The 23,097-nt window shown below is 39.2% G+C and overlaps 1 protein-coding gene across 7 annotated transcripts in view; it reads right to left on the reverse strand.

Moving 5' to 3' along the window:
- Positions 1-23,097, reverse strand: part of LOC135224560 (transcription factor E2F1-like) — a 124,854-nt gene that overhangs the window by 98,980 nt on the left and 2,777 nt on the right. Inside the window, exon 2 of one of the 7 annotated variants that reach the window (XM_064263664.1) lies at positions 13,253-13,339. The exons of the other annotated variants lie outside the window; for them this stretch is intronic. The gene's annotated coding sequence lies outside the window, so the exon portion shown is untranslated. The remainder of the gene's footprint in view (positions 1-13,252; positions 13,340-23,097) is intronic. 7 annotated transcript variants of the gene reach the window in all.

The following is a 23,097-nucleotide window of genomic DNA, read 5'->3' on the forward strand; positions in this document are numbered from 1 at the left end:
ACAGCATTGTCCCTTTGAAGCCCATTAACTTGCTAAACGCTTGAATTTCACTAACTCTCTTAGCCGTCGCAAGAGAAGTTAGGAAAAGAGCCTTCCTTGTCAGGTTCCGAAGAGACGCTGTCTGAAGCGGTTCGAAAGTGTTCGTTACATAAGGAATTTCAGGGACTACATCCAGATTCCATGAAGGGGGTCTCATTTGAGGAACCTTCGAGGTCTCGAAAGACTTCAAAAGGTCATGAATATCCTTGTTGTCAGACAGGTCTAGGCCTCTGTGCCTAAAAAACCGCTGACAACATGCTTTTATATCCCTTGATGGTAGGGACCCGCTAATTTCTGCACATTTCTGAGAAATAGCAGAAAATCAGCTATCTGGTTCACAGAGGTCGAGGAAGAGGAAACTCCCTCCTTTTTACACCATGCCCTGAAGGAAGCCCACTTCGACTGGTAAACAGCTCTTGTGGAAGCACGTCTCGCATGTGCGATTGCTCTTGCAGCTGCTTTCGAAAAACCTCTCGCTCTGGCCAACTTTTCGATAGTCTGAACGCAGTCAGACTCAGAGCGGAGAGGTTTTGATGAAACCTTCGAAGTGAGGCTGTTTGAGTAGATCTTTCCTCCAGGGCAATGTCCTTGGAAAGTCTACAAGGAAAGACATGACCTCTGTGAACCATTCTCTCGCTGGCCACATCGGAGCGATCAGGGTGGGTTAACCTTGTCCCTTCCGAGGCCGCAAAACTTCCTCATGACTTCACCCAGAATCTTGAATGGGTGGGAAGGCATATAGGTCTAGGCCCGTCCAATTCCAAAGCAAAGCGTCTACCGCGATTGCCTCTGGATCCAGGACCGGGGAGCAGGTAAAGAGGAAGTCTCTTGTTCCTTGACGTTGCGAATATAAGTCGACCAGTGGACGTCCCCCACAGCGTCCACAGGTCTCGACAAACGTCCTCGTGCAAGGTCCATTCCGTCGGAAGACTTGTCCCCGACGACTGAGAAGTCTGCCCTGGCGTTTTGCACACCTGCAATGAATCTCGTCAGGATCGTTACCTCTTTCCTTTTTGCCCACAGCAGAATCTCTCTCGCTAGGGAGTACAACGTTCTGGAGTGTGTTCCTCCCTGGTTTTTTTAATAAGCGAGTGCTGTGGTATTGTCCGAGTTTATCTGAAACCAATCTTGTTCTCCAAACTCTTCTCGAAGAACTGCAGGGACAGAAATACTGCTGCCAGTTCTTTGCCATTTATATGCCAGGCTACCTGTTCCCCTCTCCAGGAGCCTGACACTTCCTTCCCCCTAGTGTTGCTCCCCATCCTGTGATGGAAGCGTCTGAAAACAACACTAGGTCGGGGCTCAAAAGACTTAGGGACACGCCCTCTTGAAGCTTCTGAGGGTCCAACCACCATCTTAGGGTGGTTCTTGATCGGAATCGATATTCTCAATACTGCATCGAGATCGTCTTTGGCCTTCCACTCGTCTGCAAGAAGAATTGGAGAGGCCTGATGTGCAGTCTTCCCAAGGAAACAAACCTTTCCAGCGAGGAAATGGTCCCCAGCAGACTCATCCATTCCCTCGCCGAGCAAGTCTCTTTCCTTAGAAAGGCTGAGATCTTTTCTAAGCCTAGCCGCTGACGTTCCTGGGACGGAAACGCTCGAAAAGCCACTGAATCCATCTGAATCCCAGATACACGATGGACTGTGTGGGGTCAGATGCGACTTTTCGAGGTTGACCAGAAGTCCCAGGGACTTCGCTAAGGCTAAAGTGAACTGCAAGTCCTTCAGACACTTCTCTCTCGACGACGCTCTGATCAGCCAGTCGTCGAGGTATAGGGAAAAAACTCTTATTCCCGAAGAGTGTAGCCACCTCGCTACGTTCTTCATCACTACTGTGAACACCATCGGAGCCGTGGTCAGTCCGAAGCACATCGCTCTGAACTGCCATACTTTGTTGTTCAAGACAAATCTTAGATACTTTCTGAAAGAGGGTGGATCGGGATGTGGAAGTACGCGTCCTGCAAGTCCAAGGATACCATCCCAGTCGCCCGGTCTCAACGCTCCCAGAACAGAATGAGGCGTCTCCATCGTGAATTTGATCTTTTCACGAAAAGATTGAGCCTGCTTACATCTAGAACTGGACGCCAACCTGACGACTGCTTTGGTACTAGGAAGATTCTGTTGTAGAAACCTGGAGACCCCAGGTCCGCGACTTGTTCCACCGCTCTTTTTGTCGATCATATGCTGAAGGAGATCGAACAAGACTTTCTTCTTTTCTCCTTGGTAGGATGGAGAAAGGTCTCTGGGAGTCGTAGAAAGAGGAGGAAGATCTAAAAAGGGATCTTGTACCCTGCTCCACGATCTTGAGGACCAAGAGTCCGTGTCTCTCTCTCCACGCTCCCGCAAAATACTTCAGTCTGGCTCCGACTGGTGTCTGAAGGACATACTTTTCACTTGGAAGGCTGGCTTAAAAGAAGCTCTTCCTCGTGAAAACCCTCTCCCTCGAGGAGCTGCTCTCGAGGGGGGAGCCCCACGAAAGGCTTACTTTATTTCTTTTTATCGGCGGACGAACTGCAGCCGAAGAGGTTGAAGGTACGGCCGACCGTCTTGTAGACTGGGCCAAAAGATCCTGAGTAGCCTTCTCTTGTAAGCTGTTCGTCAGGTCCTTTACCAAAGTCTGGGGGAAGAGATGGTTCGAAAGAGGCGAAAACAACAAATCCGCTTTCTGAGCTGGCGTCACCGAACGAGCTGTGAAGTTGCACAGCAAAGCTCTCTTTTTTAACAAAGCTGTTCCAAAGTGAGATACGAGCTCTTCCCGAACCATCCCTGACGGCTTTGTCATACATGCTAACACGCTGGACAGCTCCCCCAGACTAAGAGATTCTGGGCTTCTCGCTTGCAAATCCAGAACTCCCAAACACCAGTCAAGGAAGTTGAAGACTTCCAGCGTCCTGAGTAGACCTTTCAAATGATGGTCAGTCTCCGACGCGGTCCAAGTTACCTTGGCAGAGGGTAAAAGCGACCTCCTCTGTAAGTCTACAAGGCTGGAGAAATCTCCTTGAGCCGAAGAAGGGATACGAACTCCCACTTCGTCTTTGGTCCTATACCAAATGCCCCCTTTTCCACTAAGTCTAGTAGGAGGCAAGGCGAAGGTCGTCTTGCCTTGGTCTATCCTTCTTATCATCCAATCCTGGAGCTTCTTGAAAGCACGTTTCGTTGATAGAGAAGTTTTCATCTATACAAAACTCCGGGATTTTCCCAGTTTTCGATGAAGAAAACTGTGAAGGAGGAGACTTGGGAGCTGCGGGCTGAAATTTGTCCTCAAAAGAAGAACGCAAGAGTCTAACTAGGACTTTATAGTCCGAGATAGAAGGGGCTGTAGCAGGTTCCTCTTCACCGATTCAGCCGAACTACCTAGTTCTCCTTCTTCTCTAAACGGAAGAGGAGAACGTCTGTCAGGAGAAAAGGCGTCTATTGGCGGGTCTTAGCAAGATCAAAGGGACCCTATCCTTGCAAAGATGCAGCCTTATTACAGCTGTCTTCTTTATGACGCTTACTGCTCGCTGATGGTAGAGCGCCTAGAGCTTCCTGGAGGACGAGCGTCTTCAGCGCCTTCCGCGGCAGTCTCTACCTGCCCGAGAAGCGTCTTTACATACTCTTCGCTGGCATACGTGCCTGAGCGCGTAAAATAGCGTCTGGGGGTAAGACTTCTGTTCAGAATCCCCAAAAACATCTTGAAAGGAGGCCTGAACGTCCTGGCGAGCTTCCTGCCAAGCGTCCTGGAGAGCGTCCTGCCGAGCGTCCTGTGTAGCGTCCTGGCGAGCGTCCTGACGAACGTCCTGCCTAGCGTCCTGCCAAGCGTCCTGACGAACGTCCTGCCTAGCGTCCTGCCAAGCGTCCTGACGAGCGTCTCCTGACTAGCGTCTTGCCGAACGTCCTGCCGAGCGTCCTCGTACAGAGCGTCTTCAAAAGCGTCCTGACGTAAGTCCTTCTATAAGACGAACGAGATCGGCGAATCGCTGAAGGAGAAGCGATCGGCGCAACGAGACGCAGTAGGTGAAGGAGACGGGAGACTGCTTAGTCCTCTTGACAGGCAGTCTAAGGTCCTTCCTCCCGCTTAGGCTCGACTGCTGCTGGGCGAGTCCTCTGAGCCATAAGCGAGGATAGCTGGTCCTGAAGGGACAAAAGAATGTTCTTCGTCGGAGAAGAATGAGCAGAGGAAGCAGGACTGGTCCTGTGAGAAGACGAGGGGCGAGGGGACGCCTCCTTCCTTCTCACAGGTACAGCTACCTGTTTCTCAGGTATACGCGCCTGTGCGCGCAACCTAGCGTCCTCATCGGAGGAGATCCTACCTCTCTTCTGAGGCGGAAAGACATCATAAGCGTCTTCCGACGAAAGCGGCGAAAGAGGACGTGAAGCGTCCTCCGCAAGAAACGTCCTCTTTAACGGACGAGAGACTCTCCGAGCGCTCCCACCCCTTGCGCGGGGGAGAGGACGCTTCGGAGGACGAGAAGCACTCCTTCATGACGCGTGCTCGTGCACGGTCCTTGGCAGCCGGGGTCTTTGCTACATGGTCTGCCGAAGGGACGCCAGATCGGTGGGAAGCCCCCGTAACCCTCTTGCGGCTTTCGACATACCTCCTCCCTGGGTCTTGGGAGTCTGATAGAGGTCTAGGCCTAGAGGCATTATGGGGCCGATCTGACGCCCCCTCCACAACACTGGGGGCACGATCACACACTTGCACCGAGCCAGTTTCCAAGGCTTTCACTTTGGTCTCCAGAGTGCGAAGAGACTCCAAAATCATAGAGAGAGCATCCGCTCCTCCCTGACACAGAATCAGAGCCCGAAGGCAACACAGGTTTAGGGGTTGTAAAACACTACAGGTGTTAGTGCAGGAGAAACGTTAGTCTTACCTTTGGAAGAACCACTCCTTGAGGAAGACCTCCTGATCTATCGCGCTCCAATTTAAGGCGATAGGACTCATATGTCTCCATTCATCATCAGTCAATTTCTCACATTCATTGCACCGATGATCAATCAAAACAATTATGCCCCCCTACAACTCATACATACTGTGTGAGGTCTACCGATGCTTTCGGTAGCCTCACCTTACAATCAGCCCTCACACACACTCAAACTCACAACACTTGATCCAGACATATCTTATAGAGAAAAGTCAATCCAAAATCAAAAACGGTCCACTATCGCGCATGCCAATTCAACAATCCAATTCAATACCAAAAAAATCAATCAGATACTTAAAAGCGAGTCAATTTCCAAAAAATCCTGAGCAGAGGTCTGTAAACAGATGTTTACTTGGACCGGCGACAGAAAAAAATATGAATAGAAAATGGGAATGGTTCCTGATATCCCGCCTCCCAGCGGCGGGAATGGGTACTACCACCTGGCCGCCCACTGCGTGTGCCGCGAGTTTTGAAATTTCTGTCGGACGTCAGAAAATACAGCTATATATATATCTGTCAGGTGAAGTGGCATGAACAAATATACAATTATTGCTATTAACTTAACATGTTTTAACAAAAGATAATCATTAAAATTTAAAAAATAAAATAAAAGTTACATTATCAATCTAATCCATTATATTTATACCTAAGAATAGTGTATGGCTCATTCACCCATTTATATACTATATGTACAACATATATTACTTAGTGATTATCAGGCAACTCATATCTATAGAAAACACACTGGCAGACAAGAAGCATTCCCGTGTTAAAATGGGTTATATTGCTTTTTTTTCTGTTCTCCAGTTATTTTGACCATATGATTCTTTTATACTGCCCTTTAGCATCAAATTCTTCCAAATCCGTGCTCTGAAACTCCAGCTGGTGTCATGCAGATTATTTTTTCTAAACACTGATTAAGTTTTGTTTCTCAACTTCTGCAGCTGCAGGAGTGTTCTTTGGCTCCTGGTATGAGAGAAAAACTACTTGAGTGCTCCTGGTATGAGAGAAAAACTACTTGATTCAATGCCAGAAATTGCTCCTGGTATGAGAGAAAAACTACTTGATTCAATGCCAGAAATAAGTGAAAGTAAATAGTGAACCCAATGTCTCCATTGCATTATCCAAGTAAAAATGGAAGTTAGGTTGTGCTGTACTCTCTGGCATTATTACAATGAAGATCTGAATTTTAGGTGAGCACGCACACACACACGCACGCACATACTCGCGCGCGCGCACACACATATATATGTATAAATAAATATATATAATATATAATATATATATATAATGCTTAAAAAATCACAATAGATGCACGTCTGAGGAAGGCCTCAGGTACAAACAAGATCAGGAATACCAGATGGTTAATTATCAAAGGGTAAAAATTAAAAGGGATAATCCAGGATTATCGACATCACACGGTCACAAACTTAAACAGATTCTGACCCTAACCGAAATTACAAAGTATCTTTACAGTCCAAAACATGTAAAAACTGAATATATTAATTTGTTGCTTATATTTATCTACAACTTTTTTCATTATGAAAGCATCAAGTTTAAATAAACCAAGACTTAAATTTAGAACATTTCTATTATTTAATTTGATAAAACAAGATTCAATGATATTCCTTTTAACTGTGTCATTACATGGGACTAAGGCTCTTGCTTGACTCCAGTTAATAGGATGGTCTAAATCTCTCATATGTACAAATAATGAATTCGATATTTGCCCAGTTCTCACAGAATATTGATGTTGCTTGAGACGCTGTGAAAGAGATTTTCCGGTCTGTCCGTAATAGACTTTATCACACTTTTTGCAAGGAATTTCATATATGCAGCCTGGAAGATCTTTAGGAGAATTTTTGATTACTAAACTCTTGACATTAATATTACTGCAAAACAACATTATGTTAAAAAGCTTTAAAATTCTAAGAATATCTAAAAACCTTTCATCATAAGGTAATTTTAGAATGTTATGCTTACTAAATTCAAGTTGTCATTAGTTGAATAAAATGTTTTTCTAGCTCTTTTCCATGCCACATCTACAAAAGTCCTTGGGTATTTAAGTTTCAATGCAATATCATAAATAGTTTTAATTTCAGCGTCAATAAACTGCGGGCTACAGACACATAAAGCCCTTAGGAACATCCCAGAAAAAACAGAGAATTTAACATTTTGATGGTGATTGGAGTAGTAATGAACAAAAGAGGCAATATTAGTTGATTTTCGAAAGACTGAAAAGGTGAAATTTCTATCATTGCTATGGACAGTTACATCAAGAAAATTCAAATTACAATTTCTTTCTTCCTCTACAGTAAATTTTATAGAAGGGACTAAATTATTGAGATTATTAAGGAATTCCTCACACATTTGCGGATTTCTCTGGGGAACGTTCCCAGCATTATTCGCGGAAAATTCGCGCATTCGCGCTATTTTTCCATGATAAATATCCACAAATTCCTAGTTTTTTTTTATGAATTTCATCATAAAATGCACTTTTTGTGATAAAACTATATCAAGTATGAAAATTTTTAGTGGGTTTTTCCTGAGTTTTAACTAACAAAATAGGCTGTTTTCAGCATTTTCATAGGGGTTCCAAAACATTTGCGGGTTCTAACTATTCACGGGGGGCTCTGGTACGCATCCCCCGCGAATACGGGGGGTGGGGGGACCACTGTATGTGTGTGTGTGTATATATATATATATATATATATATATATATATATATATATATATATATATATATATATATATATATATATATATATATATCTGGGCTCAGCCGTGTCGCTCTGTGAAATACGTTCCTTTAGCGCTATTTCTAAGGTAAATTATTGCTAAAATACCAGAGAACTGCTAAATTGGACATGCCAGAATATTCTGACTCGCTCACCCTTTCTAAAGGGTGTCGGTATGAATCTGGGGCGAGTGCAAAACACTACCACAGCAGCCTCTCCAATTAGCCTTTTTCACATCAAAAACCACATTGTAATTTTTACAAACAAAAACTTGGCAGTCCCCTATTCCCCCTTCTAACAAACCCATACATGGAATATTTCAAAACAGAAATTTTGTCCTCTATCAAACCCTGCAATATGGTCTGGCTTAGATACATAGATGGCATTTTTACTAGCTGGGGAGATTTCAATGAATTTTCAGTCAACTAAATTCACTGGTTCCGACTAAAATTTAAAACAGGATGGGAGGACGGGAAATTGCCGCCCCTAGACATACTAATCATAGGAGAAAGAATAGATATGCATTCACAGTATACAAAAAACCCATTTTTGGTCTTCCATATATTCATTTCCTAAGTTACCACGATGTATCCGTAAAAATCATGGTCGGGTGCAACCTATTCCTCAGGGGGCTTAGAATATGTTCAAATGAGTACATAGATAAAGAATTCAACACGATCCACCAACACCTAATGCAACTGCTTTACCACCATACATTACTGAGAAGGCTATAAATAAAGCAAATACAATATACCATAGACTTCAACAATAAAATAAAAATTCTGTACGATGAAAACATCCTAAAAGCAACAGAATACCTCAGGTCTATCTAATAATCCTTTTATTTTCCATTATACCAAATCCATCGGGAGTTCACTCATTAACATAGTATACCTAAATAAGAGAAGAAGCTGAAGTTTACAAGATACCGTGTAGTAATTGTAATGAGATTTACATTGGGGAAACCGGAAGATTCATCTCCCAAAGATTGGCAGAACACAAAAGATCAGTGCAATTTGCATCAGAGAACTTGGGGATTTTCCTACATATTAGGGACAAAAGCCATATATGAACTGGAGAGGGACAGAGCTGGTTTTCAAAAGTAGCTGTCTGTACAAAAGGAAAATGCTGGAATCTGCTGTCATCAATCAAACCAACAATATGAACCTGTTTCAGGAGGACACTGGAAATCGGATGACATCGACAAACTAATCCTTAGGTGTCCAAGAACATCCGACCACTGGACGAGTCGCCAGAATGGAGTTAATGAGGCCAAAAATCACCAGGGAATAGTTTAATTTCCCCCATTCCTGGGTCACCTACTGAGGCTTACTGCCACAACTACACATGTCTTGTATATACAGTGGTACCTCGAGACACGAAATTAATCCGTTCCGAGATGGCCTTCGTATCAAGAGTTTTTCGTATCTTGGAACACATTTTACATGTAAAATAGCTAATCCGTTCCAAGCCCTCCAAAAACACCCCAGTAAATTATATTTCAAGGCCTAAAACACATGTTCTAGGGTTACGACGGAAGAAATATGACTCCAAAAAGGCAAAATACTGTACATGAGTAATATTCAACTGCATATAATGTTCAACCCCATTTTTACTGCATATATTAGGACTTTAGCATATGTCCCTTAGCAATAAGCCTAGCCTATGTTAGCAGTTGCTACTGTAGCCTAGTCTATGATTCTGACATCTAAACCTAAGAGCTGAAAGCTTAGAATAGCCAATAAAATGTATAAATAATCAGTATGTACTCATTTCAAATAATATTAATTAATCATTAACTAATAACAAACAAACAAAAAACAAACCTTCCAATCGATTGTTTACATTCAGCTCTTACCCGTCTTACGAGTATGGAACGAGCGCCAAGCAATCATTTTTCCTAGCACACAGTAAGCCATAAATTGTCATTAGTATCTCTCTTCAACTAATGAAACTACCAAACAGTATAATAACCATTCATTTCTATTCTTTATTCTGTCTTTACCTAACAGAGATAACGAGTTACTGACAGCTATAATGAAACATACGTATATATGTAACGTAATAACACAGAAGAAGAATTCTAAAAAATGCCTATTAGCTGGCAGTCTGATTTATTTTATATTTTATAATATCTAATTCACAATTTTTTTATTAAATGTATTGCATGTACTCATTTCAAATAATTATTAAGTAATCATTAACTATATAATATATACAAAAAAAAAAAAAAAAAAAAAAAAAAAAAAAAAAAAAAAAAAAAAAAAAAAAAAAAAAAAAAAAAAAAAAAAAAAAAAAAAAAAAAAAAAAAAGCTTCCAAACGTCTGTTTACATCCAGCACTTACGAGTATCGAACGATCGCCAAGCAATCACTTTTACACAGTAAGCCATAAATTTTCATTATCTCTCTTCAACTACTGAAACTACCAAACAGTATAATAACCATTCATTTCTATTCTTTATTTTTCTATCTTTACCTAATGTTTTTTTTTTTTTTTTTTTTATTAAATGTATTGCATGAATACTAAGTTTTTCAATTTACAGCAACCTTTTACCAATAGAATACTTAAAGCACAAGGGGTAGATGCTGACCAATAGGAGAGCAGGACCTTATGGGGTGACTAGCATCAGGAACCAATGGGAGAGCAGGAGGATGGTGGCGAGTTTACTCAGTTGGCAGCGCGGGAGTTTTAAAATTGTTCTCAGTGGTCGGGCGAATCTCAGGACTTTAAAGCAACAACCTTTCGTATCTTGAAAACTTTTCGTATGTAGAGCAGTAAAATTTTTCGTATTGGCTTTCGTAACTTGGATTTTTCGTAAGTTGAGCCTTTCGTATCTCGAGGTACTACTGTAGTATACTCTTGTAAGACATCCTATGTCCATATTTTACCAGGTATCAGGAGCACAGAAGGAAGTGCTCAAAATATATGGTTGTAACATTAAAATAGTTTTATGGACCTTTTATCTTCATATACTGTAGTATTATAGTAAAGACATTCATATGTATATATATTTATATAATGTGTATGTATATTATATATATATATATTATATATAATATATAATATATATATATATATATATATATATATATATATTATTAAACTTTGATCTGGTATAAAAAAAAACTTCTATAAACTTGCAAATCAAAGTTGCTATGATTGTAAAAAAAAAAAAAATTACTTCAGATGAGTTTTCTGACCTGTGTTGATCATTGGGTTTATTTAATGTAAATTTAATTCAAAAATGTAAATTGTTTTGTAAATTACTTTAAATGCATGAAAAATTATGAGGACTTCATTATTAAATTAGTCAAAATAATAACAGGAAATACTCACCAAAAAAAGTTAAGTTTAACTACTACTCACTAACCTCTATTGAATTAGTATTATAATTATCTATTATGTAATTTGGTACAAAACTCAAAATTCTCTCTAACTAATAAAATAAAATTTAAGTCGCTATGGTTGTTTAATAATATAATAATAAATTAAAAAATGAGATTGTACATTAATAGTTTGGTGTGTAATGTGGGGATGCCCGTTTTCTATAATGGACAAACTCCAGGTTGCATATTTTAAATGCACATAGGACAAAATTCATTAAAACATTGCTCTTAATGTTATTGGCATGGATTGAATAAAAATGTATGTAATTTTCTGAGTTGGTTGTTTTGAGATACACAGAGAATCTAAATTTATGATTATTGTGATCTCTGACGACTAGTACGTTCAAAAAAGGAAGCTCGTAATCTACTTCTCTTTCTACTGTGAATTTTATAGAGGGCAGAATACTTTTGGCTTTTTCTAATCTGTTTAAGTTCTGATGGTTTCTTTGGATGACAACGAATGTTGTCTACATACCTAACCCAGAGCAATGGTTTTATTGTATAATCACACCTGTTTAAGATACCTCTTTCAACAAACTCCATACATAGATTTGCAACACGGGTGGGGGGGGGGGGGGGGGGGGGACAAGGGGGAACCAATAGATACCCCTTCCTTTTGGGCAAATCCTTGGTTATTGAATTGGAATACTGTTGAGATCATGCATAATTTAGTAAGTGCAAAGAATTGGTGTATCGCAAAACCACCAACTCAAAAAGATACAGTACTTACATTTATATTCATTCCATGCCAATAACAAAGAGCAATGTAGTAATGAACTTCGCCCTACATGCATTTAAAATATACAAAACGGAGCTTGTCGATGGAGAAATTCAGAGCATAAGATCAACCTTCAGAGGCCTAAGATACCCCAATCATTTTATTGACAGCCATTTCACGAGCTAAGAAAGCATTTTATGGTCCTGTTAACAACCCCAAAGAAAAACCGAACAGATTCTTACACCTCCCGTTTAATCCCAACAATAGCCAGAAAGACTAAAGTGGTTTTCAAATACCTCAACACAATTAGCCATAAACTAATTAGAAACAACAATAACAATAAGAATACAGGTAGTCCCCGTCTTACGACGTTCCAAGGTTATGATGCTTTTCCATTATATTCATCAGAAATTATTTAGGTTTACGACGCATGTTCCAGGGCTACGACGCTTATGGCGCCAATCTGACGGAAGAAATAAGACTCCAAAAATGCAAAATAATCAATATTTGAAGTTTATGAAAAATACAATAAAAATGCAGTTTACATAGTTTTTAATACACCCAAAGCATTAAAAGTAAGACTTTCTTACGATTTTTGACGATTTTCCCGCTTATGACGCGTCTCAAGAACAGAACCCCCGTCGTAAGCCGGGGACTGCCTGTACTATCATTTCGGGTGTTTACACAATCCCCTATCACGACTATAAGGGAAAATATTTTGGGGAAAGTGGAAGAGGACTACCGATCCAAATTAAGGGAACACAACCACACATACGCACCACATGCACAAAACAATGCAATAGTCTCTCAGGCCTTTAACAACAGCCATAGACCGAATCGGGATGGATCTAACAAAATTCTTAAAAATAACAACGTCCAAACAAGAAGACTGGTGGAAGGCACCCCCATCAACTTTTAAGCTTTTTACGGTAACAAGTTGTTCCTTGGGGGAAGACCCATTAAGTCAAGTTTTACATTCTTAAAATCTGTTAAAAATCTATGTTTTAAGACAAGCTCTGTTTTTATTCTGACTGTTGCTGCCGCCTCTTCCGTACTCCTCCCTCAGACAGGATACAGCACAATGTTGCAGCCTTGCCACCAGGGGAACACCATGCAGCATCGTCACAGCCCACAAGACGTTCCAGCAGAATAGCAAACAGGAATTTGGACATCAACAACAGAATTGTCCTGTTCAGAAGTTTACTTCTATAAATTTTTTAAGTCATAATGTTCACTTGACTGAAGATGAACCTAGCACAAGATTCGAAAGCTTTTAATATCCATTATTATTGTGGACCTACCAATGTCGTCATTTTTGACACAAAACTGTGCCCATTATCATCATCATCATTACCAAGTTTAGTCAAGAAATACCAAATTATGGCATATTTTAGAAAAGTACCAAAAGTACTTGAGAGCAATATAAGTACCAAATTTAGTACTATACAGTCTCCACCACTTACTAAGACCTCCCGCTCATAGTGTGGCGACGTTCTCCCATTTAAGCGACCCAAGAGAGGACATCATCTTGCGGCATGGGAATGTTACCCCTATGTTCAAGGCAAAAAAAGACTAGGGTTAGAATTGGCAAATGTACAAAAAAACAGAATGGGACACAAAAATACAAGTATTGAACGACATTTTTATGCAATAAAAAAAATTTTTGGCCCCGTGTGGCAAATGAACGTTTTTCCTCTAGAGGCTTATTACGAGAGAGAGAGAGAGAGAGAGAGAGAGACGAGAGAAGAGAAATGGACCCAGAGAGAGAGATGACTGAGAGAGATGAGAGAGATGAGAGGGAGAGCCCGAGACGGAGTAGCGAGAGAGAGAGAGAGAGAGAGATTCTCTTAAAGGTGTTACAGAGGCAAGCTGGGAGCTGGGCATACTAGCTCCAGGTCAACCTGTTTGGTCAGCAAAGGGTTCTTCGAGAGCAAGTAGAATCACCTCTGTCGAGGTAGACGAGGGGGAAGCAGCTTGTCCAATCTGTTTGCCCTGAGTGAATTCTCGTCCCAAGACAAGATTATCTTATTCACCTGGCCCAACACGCCTTCGGACAAGGAAGACCAAGGTAACCCCACAGGTCTGGGTTCATTCTTAGGACCCCAGAACAACTCCAACTGTGAAGGGCAGTCAGAGGGAGTTACCATCGATCCTTCCCCTAGGTCATTGTGCTGATAATCAGTGCGATGACCTCTGGAAAAGACCTCTGAATCTCAGGAGTGACTGGATCCTGGGGAGAAGGCCTTCCAGGATAAATCCCTCCCTCGATCCTTTTCCCTCAGAACCAAGAGCCTCAACACATCACCTATGATATCCTAGAACCATTTGAGTGTACGACCTCTCAGGTCCTAAGACTGTGCCGGGAACATAAGCTCTCGTGGCTGAAGCGTGAGAACACTCCACACGGTACCCCCAAGTCGCCTCGCTCCTCCCAGTACATCCTGAGGAAGTTAAATGGACAGGTTAGGAAGATCTAACGTTCCCACTCGGTCTGCTAGCAGAACTAGCAGATGGAGCGGGCTACGAATGATCACCAACTCGCAGTGAAGATACACTCGCAGGTACAGAGGAGTGTTCTCCCTGTACTTTCATTCCGGGTGTTTACAAAATCCCCTATCACGACTTAAAGGAAAATATTTTGGGGAAAGTGGAAGAGGACTACCAACCCGATTAGGGGAACACAAACACGCATATGCACCACATACAGAGAACAATCCAATAGTCTCTCATGCCTTTAACAACAGCCACAGACCGAATCGGGATGGATCTAACTTAATTCCTAAAAATAACAACGTCCAAACAAGAAGACTGGTGGAAGGCACCCCCTTAAACTTTTAAGCTTTTTACGGTCTAGAGGAGTGTTGAACACTCCTCCAAGAACGTTAATGACGCTCTCGCACATCAGAAGAGCTACCTGACACCCGGAATGTGTTGAGTATAGCACTAGGTATTGACAAAGTTGTCGTCGTCGTCCCCGCAGCAGTCCCATGAGTCACAGGAGCTGACGAAAAATACTCCACCAGCCCATAGAGAAACTGAGCACCAGGCAAGCCCAACTTTACCCAGACTGCTGCAAATCCCCAACTGCGGAGACAGACACACCTGAAGGAGTAAAAGTCGGGTTAATGGGAGGAGTTCCTACTCGCCCCGAAGGAGACTGATCCCCTCCAGAGTGAGCAGAAGTTCCCATGCACAACTCAGAGTCAATATTTCCCCCAAAAGGACAAAGAGCAAGATGGGGAAGCTTAAGCGGTGGGAGGAAGGAAGACAAAGGATTAGTCACCAACGGAGTCGTCAGGCATGTAACCCTCCGACAAAGCCTTGGAAGACTTCCCGCGAGATAGTTTCCTCCCCTCGTATCTCCCCCACTGACCCACCAACTAAGAGATCAGTCTCACAAGGGTTATTTACTGTACACATGCACTCGGCACTTTGCGCACAGGACGTGAGGATCTAACACAATTTTAGATTGGAAGCACAACACTTCCTGCCCTACACTCCAGGGTAAACACTGAAAATGGGGGGCGATTGGGCTTATTTGAGTCTTGGGTTTGCATAATTTAATTATTAGGCAAATAAAACACATAAACATGCAACAGAAAAAACACAGAAAGATCAAAGTTTGATCCTCGTACAAAGACGGGCAGAGAGCGAGAGCATGATTGCACACCACGGTGGCCAAAAGCAAAGCGGAATGTTTACATCCAGTCGGGCAGGGACTCCCGACTATCAAACAAGAAGTTACTGCCTAACTACTTTGTTATTCTTCTACGACTGATTTCCAGCCTACGACGAAAGTAATTTCCTTATGTAAAGGACTGAGGGTTTGTATTACATGTAGGAACAAATTAAATATACACCAGGCAGAAGCTGATCTATTGCGATTTTTATCAGAAAACACTGAAGGAAAACATGTGCTACATTTCATCCATAAATTTACTCCTACTGTGAGACCTATTAGTTCATCTCATCTAAGTACAACAATTCACAAGAATGGGTATAAAACACTGGAGTAAAATGTATCAAGTTTAACAAAAAAAATTTCTGAACAGTATTCCAAGCTCTTAATACACCATTTTCCTGATATCTGTTACTCTCATCTCTAATCAGTCCTTTTCAATATTTTTCCATTTGCTCAAATGTTAACATTTGCCTCCAAACTGAGCTACTTTGAAATTCAATCAACAGCATGTTACAACCATCCATAGATATCCATGTAAAATTTACAGCTTTAGTTCATCACATGTTATGCTATCTGGAATCCTCATGAATTTTGCAGTCATTTCTAATTCTCTGAACATAGCAAATCTTGTAGAGAACTGCTCTACAGCCGACTCAGTAATGTTTCAAAAAACGCTTGGTGCTTTTTCATCCTTTGAGAGATCATGTAATAATTACACAAGAAAACAAATCCCTAACTATATTTACGGCCATGTAGTTATTTTCTTATGGTAAGCCTCAGATTTTGCATGCTGGAACAAAGTCATTAGCACACATGGCAAGGGTTGCTTATCCCTAATGTAGGGTATGACTTTACGGCTGAGTTGTTGAAATGGAATAGAGTTGAGTGGTCACAAGGCTAGAGAATGAGCATTAGTACCGTAATTGTTTGTTTGTATGGTGCATTTACGTTGCATGGAACCAGTGGTTATTCAGCAACAGGACCAACAGCTTTACGCGACTTCCGAACCATGACGAGAGTGAACTTCTATCACCAGAAATACACCTCTCTCACTCCTCAATGGAATGGACAAGTATCGAACCCGCAACCACCGAGATGGGACACTAATACCATACCAACCACAATGCTGAGGCGCTTGAGAGTACTGAAGATTGGGTAAATTCGAACACAGGGCGAGTTCAGACATTTTTACGAAAAAATGTTGTGGATGTGGCCATAAAAAAATCAATGAATTAAGAATTGCTAGTTATGATCCTAATCCTACTATTTTCCTCTTTTTAGTATGGCAATGTCTTTTCCCAATGTTAAGTTTATGCATGGAAAAAATATATTTGAAGAGTTATTATTTTTTGAAGTTGAAAAACTTTTGTGGAACTGTGGAAAACAACCCAAAGCATGTAGAATGAATTGGGAGGTGTCATTTTGTCAAAAAATAAGTAGATTGGACATGCAAATCAAAAATTTGCATCATCTGCATGTTAGGTATACTTAATTGAGGATTAAAATTTTTCATAATTTTCTCCATTAAAAATGGTTTGAGTTCAGACATGAGCAAATAGTTCTGAATAAGCATTAATATGAACAAAATAAAACCCTGGGATCAACTGCAAAACAAGATGGGATGACACGTGAGATGGATGAGAGAATTAACTGCATTAATAACTGATGGAGGAGACACTGAAATAATGCGTGAAGATGAAGCAGATACTGATGTGATAGTAGATGAGGGAGGATCCTGAAGGAACGGATGCCCAAGGATGAAGTGGAGATAAAATCAAATCCAAAAAATGACAATAATAATGAGGAATTTTCAGCAGCAAGAGAAACCACAGGAAATGAAGAAGGCCAAAACCCTAAACTACATGCGTGGGTGGTAGTTCAGGTGTGTAGCAAACGTAAGATGCATTACTATATGGCAGTAATTACTGAGGTAATGCCGAATCTCATAGTCAGGTTTTTGCAACATGTCAAAAAAAAACTTAATTCAAACATACCATATGATGAAAGCTGTGAAATTGAAGACAGATATTGTGATGCATGTAAATTAACCCAAATTAGATAGAAAACGAATGGTATTTGATGTATATGTAATAACTGGCCAAAATACTGTACTATACTAGCACTAAGGAATAGGTCTTTCCAATTCTTTTTCCCTACAATGAAAATTCTGTAATAAGCAAGGTGCCCTTATTTTTTTATTAGTACTGTAGATATATGTCAATAGCTGGTAGCTGAGCATTCAGGAAATTCTCTCCAAAGAGAATTATTTTTTATATGTAGGAATTAGCCTCCAAAAGAATTTTTTTTTCTAACTTACTTGTCATGCTGGTGACCTTTAATAAGCAAAATAACTTCATTTTATTGTATTAAGTGTTTTCTTTTAGCATTGTCTGTGATATATAATGAAACCATTTCTTGTCAAGTCTTATCATTAAGCATTAGAATAATGTGTCAAGGAGTTTATTGGTTATATTAAATAAGAGATTTAGTTATTTTGTTTTGCCAAAGAAATAAGGAACAAGTTTGACAGTCTAGTAATATATTACTTACTTTCATTTTTTTGTTGATCTATTGTCATGTTAAATAAAGTATCCACAAAGGAAGAAATATATTTGCTGTCAGTAAGATCTTGAAATTTACATCAATTTGGTCCAAATCAGCACTAAATTGCCAAGAATCTATATTTAAAACTTGTGTCCAAATTCACACTAGCTGTGTCCAGAAAAAAAGCAGAGGCATAGATTATTCCTCTACAGCAGTGGTTCCCAAACTATCTTACCTGACAGCCCCTTTTTGCTTCCAGTAGACCCACACGCCCCCACTCCCTCTTTTGTTCATGTAAAATGATTCTTGCATTTATTTCTTAGCATTATTCAGGAAAACAGATTTCTGTTTGTATTAAATTTTAATAATGAAACCCACTCAAACAAATAATAGTATATTCCAGAGACATTTTTTTAAGTAACTAAAAACTAAACATAATTGCAGATATTTGTTCTTTAAATGATTTTATTACAGGCGGTCCCTGGGTTACGACGTCTCCGGCTTACAACGTTCCGAGGTTATGACGCTTTTTCTTAAATATTCATTTAAAAATCCGCCCTGGGTTACGACGCTTGTTCCGAGGTTACGACGCTGACGCTCCGAGTTAACGATGCTTTTAAAAAAACGCATACTATGATAAGAATCCTTTATAGTTTAGCACAGTATATTAATAAAAATAAGTTTTCGGTTAGATTACAACAAAAATTTTGAGGTTATGATGATTTGACACTTATGTCGTATTTTTTAAATTTTTTTTAGTGACGCCTCATATGCGGAACTAGTTTCCGAGCGAATGAATACACTAGCTTGGGATGCGCAGTTTATAACAGTCCAAAAGCGCAAATAATGAAAAAATCATTGCTTGTTTCCAGTATACATAATTAACAAAACTAAGTTTCTGATTAGATTACAACGCAAATTCCAAGGTTACAACGGTTTTTTATGCTTTTTAACGATATCTCATACGCAGAACTAGTTTCTGAGCGGAGGGCGCATAAATTAATTTACGCTATTAAACTGTATGGTAACCATAGTCAAGGATAAGGAACGCATTCTCAAACAGTATACATATCCTTTAATACAAAACAGCAAAATATCATCTAAACATTATTTCACTTAAAGAATCCATTTATACTCTACTTAGACTTAGATATGAAAATCAAAGTTTCTCTCTCTCTCTCTTTGTATTTTCCGATGAAAATAATCACTAATTAGTATATTTCGATGTTTATTTTCATGACTAAATACATTTTTATAATACAAAAATGATTGACTAATTTTCAAATATTAATTTTGATTAATACTGTATTAGTAAGTTTAATAAGTTGAAATGATATCACATAATAAAAATAATAATTCTCTCTCTCTCTCTCTACTACAAAGATGTATGTTTTTTTGTATGATAAATAAATTATTTACCAATTTCAAATATTAATATTAATTTATACAGCAATAATATCAATTCATTAAAGAAAATACCATAGTGAATTAGTAAGATTTTAGCTTATATATTTAAAAGATTATGAAAGAATGAAGGAAATCCCAGTCTTCTTTCAGTAACCTTTTCTCGAACTCCAGGTACTAAAACTGTCAGATATATCAAGTTCTGAGACAGCCAGGAGGGGGAAGAGCTGCTGTGTTGCAATAAAGTGCTCATGAAATTCCCCCCCCCCCCCCCCTCTCATTTACTGAGACTCGAGATTTTTTATGTACTTGTACTATTTGTTTTTAATACTTTCAAATAATAATAATAATAATAATAATAAGCTGTAATTAAAAAATTCATGTGGTAGTATTTTAAAGAAATGCAATACGTACTAATCTATCCATGTCACTTTTAATTAAGGTTAACTCTCTCTTTTGCCACACAAGATAATAATGTGTCATAGTGGTAACTCCCTCCCTCTCTTTCGCTGGAAGCGTTATAAGTATTTTTTGAGAGAACAGAGATAAACACTCACTCTCTCTCTTTTACAGAGATGAAAGAATTTTTATGGTACTAGTAAGTAAAATGTTTATTGATAATTTCAGTTATTTAATAATAATAAAACTTTAATTACAAAATTCATAATGGTCGTATTTTAAAGAGATGAAAATTACCTCTCCATTTCACTTGTAAGGATAATTCCTCTTTTTTACTGAGATGAGAGAATTTTTATGGTAGATGCACGTGTTTATTATATTTTAAAATAATAATAATAATAATAGAAGTAGTAATAATTCGATAACTAATTTCAAAAGAAAATCCTCCCCTTCCTCTTTTTCTGTATCAATTTCCCTACCTCATAACTCCAGTGACACTTGGAGCTGGGAAAGTGACAATGCCATACAATGGTCAACGAATTTAATGGTTTTATGTAATCCCTCTCTCTCTCTCTCTTGTATTTTAATGAAAATATACAGTAATTTGTGAATACACAGTGTTGCACATGAAAAAAGTAAATTAGTGATAATTTTAGAGATATGACCCTAAGAAAAATTGCAAATTAGTGAAATTTTCCCTTTGGACATGTTTTCAACAACGTCGTTCCGGCTTACGACGATTTTCGGGTTACGACGCGTCTTAAGAACGGAACCCCTGTCGTAACCCGGGGACTGCCTGTATTCTAATTAAACAAATATTTTTGAGCAGATGACTTCACGACCCCCTACTCTGGGAACCACTGATCTTCCGCATATTTTAATGACTGTCAGAAATCTCCGTGTGTGTGTCCTAACTCACCCAAAATTAAAGTTGAATTTGGACACTAATTGATATATTTGCATAATGAAATTGCTTACTTTTTTTTTATTTGAAAGTCTCATGAACCAGCAATATATAAAATACTTAACATTGCCCTCTAGATAAAAAATAGAGTTGAGGATAAGAAAAACATGAAAAAGCGTCCGATCTGACCTAATCTTACAGTACCCAATCTAATTGGAGTGTCAAATTTAGATAAAAAGTGAAGATGATATTAATACAGGATGTGGAAGATGTATGATAAGCAAGTCATGTCCAACAAATGACAGGTGAATGTTAGAAAACATTCAGGATTGCTTTGCTTCTCATAACCATTATCAACTATAGTCGAACCAAAATGTTGTGGCGGATGACAAGGGGTGTCATCAGAATGCTTCGTATTTGAATCTAAAAGTTTAGGACTTTTTCCCTTGTAGACAAAGGGAAAATCTCATCGGTATATATTAGTAAAGCCAGGTTAAGTTCTTTACTGGATGGTGCGAGACCAGCCCCTCCACCCACACTTATATTTCTTCCTTTTTTTGTGGGGTGGGGGGGGGGGAATTCTTTTTCCTTTATTATAAATCATCATAATTAGTTTACATATATTTGGAATAATAGTAGCTTCACCTGCCCAATCATAAACTCTCGTCACCTCAGTCAAGGGCTCATCCCAGTTTCTTCAGCTCTTTCCACTCTGAAGCCGGAAGAACACGTCTACAAGTACTTTCTTTAATGGGTGAGTCAAGTGAGAGACAATGTACATATACTAAACACTGTTATATATAGAGGAAGATGAATGACCAAATGAATTTTATAGCTGTATAATGACAGGTTAAATCCTAATCATGCAAGCTGCAAATTTCAATCCTTTAAAGACATGACCCTAGTACTAACCAATAAAATCTTGGCTTATAGGGAGTTTGGAGGCAGTCTTATTCTGGGATAGGTAGTGCAATTAAAAGATTATAAAAGGTTATCTCTTAAAATATCTACATCTGTATGCTGCAAAGGGTCAACCATACCTTGCCTTTGATAGACTATTGTTTTAGATGTCAAAGTATAGAAGGTTTTCAAGATTCTAAAAACGCTAGGGTGGGCCCAGGAAAAGAATACAGCTCTGCCAGATCTATTTATCCTTTTAAATCTCAGCCTCGAGGTTTATCCCTTGTTTATGACTTTACCCAGATCTGTCATTTACTGTACTTCGTTTTCTAAAGAAAGACTTCGTTTTCTAAAGAAAGAAGGAGTAAATTATGGTTGTTCTCAATGATTTTCCTATAGTGTTCCTTTTTGGCATTAGTAATAATCACAGATCTTGTAATAATGCCATAATTTCAAGCCAACTAATTATGGTCCATATTCCATTTTAGCACAATCGCAATGATTACTCGAGGTCGCGTTTAGATGTAAAAACAAAATTCGGGATAAATACGGAGCGAACACTCCATCTATGAGCTTAATCCGCCTTTACCGCTGAGGTTTTGGGTTTAAGTAGGTCGGTTTCCTCAAGGGTAAAATGACCAAAATGTTCTTAACTGCGAACGTTATAGTCAGAGAAAAACCTTTTGTCACCCGCCACAACATTTTGGTTTGACTATAATTCAGTTTTTTTTTTCAGGTTTGTGGATTGAATGTTATACTTTCTACAGCACTGAAGTTTGGTCTTGAGATTAATATTTTTGTAACAAAAAGTTTGGCTCGTGAGCCTGTACTGAAACCTGTCAATTAAGAAAAACTTATTTGTAAAAGTATGGATTTAGCATTTAGCAAATTTTTTTTTTGACAGTGGGGTTTGGTTTATAAAAAATAAATTGTTGGTGGCAGTAGAGTTATGTTAATTTTTTAAGTAACTTTACTGATCATAAAACTTATCATATGAGATTTCTAAAGTATTTGATTATGATTAAGTTTTACAAATTGTGATAAATAATGACGTAGTATATTTAGTGAATTGCTGTAGTGTGAACAATAACACAATGAGTCTGTTTGTACAAGCATCATTGTAAGCAACGATATCTAGAGCCGATAGATTCAAGTTAAGCTTAATACACTATCAAGCAATAAGTGCACAAATGAATCTTTGATTGTGTATGCATAGCCTATGCAGTATATTTGTGAACAGGCCGAAAAATGAAGTGTTGATCTCATCTTATCTGAAGTGCCCCCATAAAAATCAAACACAGCAAATAGCAAAGCAATGCATCAAGAGCCACACAATTCAAATTTTAAAGAATTCCACCTAAGAGCAAACACAGATTAGGGGGTCAGGGCTACTGTAGGCCTAGTAGGCATTTAGGAGGAAATATAACCTAACCAGACTTAATCTTTGCCTAAACTAACCTCAGACATCATGCCCT

Source organism: Macrobrachium nipponense, chromosome 12, assembly GCF_015104395.2.
Source record: "Macrobrachium nipponense isolate FS-2020 chromosome 12, ASM1510439v2, whole genome shotgun sequence".
In the NCBI taxonomy this organism is placed as follows: Eukaryota; Metazoa; Arthropoda; class Malacostraca; order Decapoda; family Palaemonidae; genus Macrobrachium; species Macrobrachium nipponense.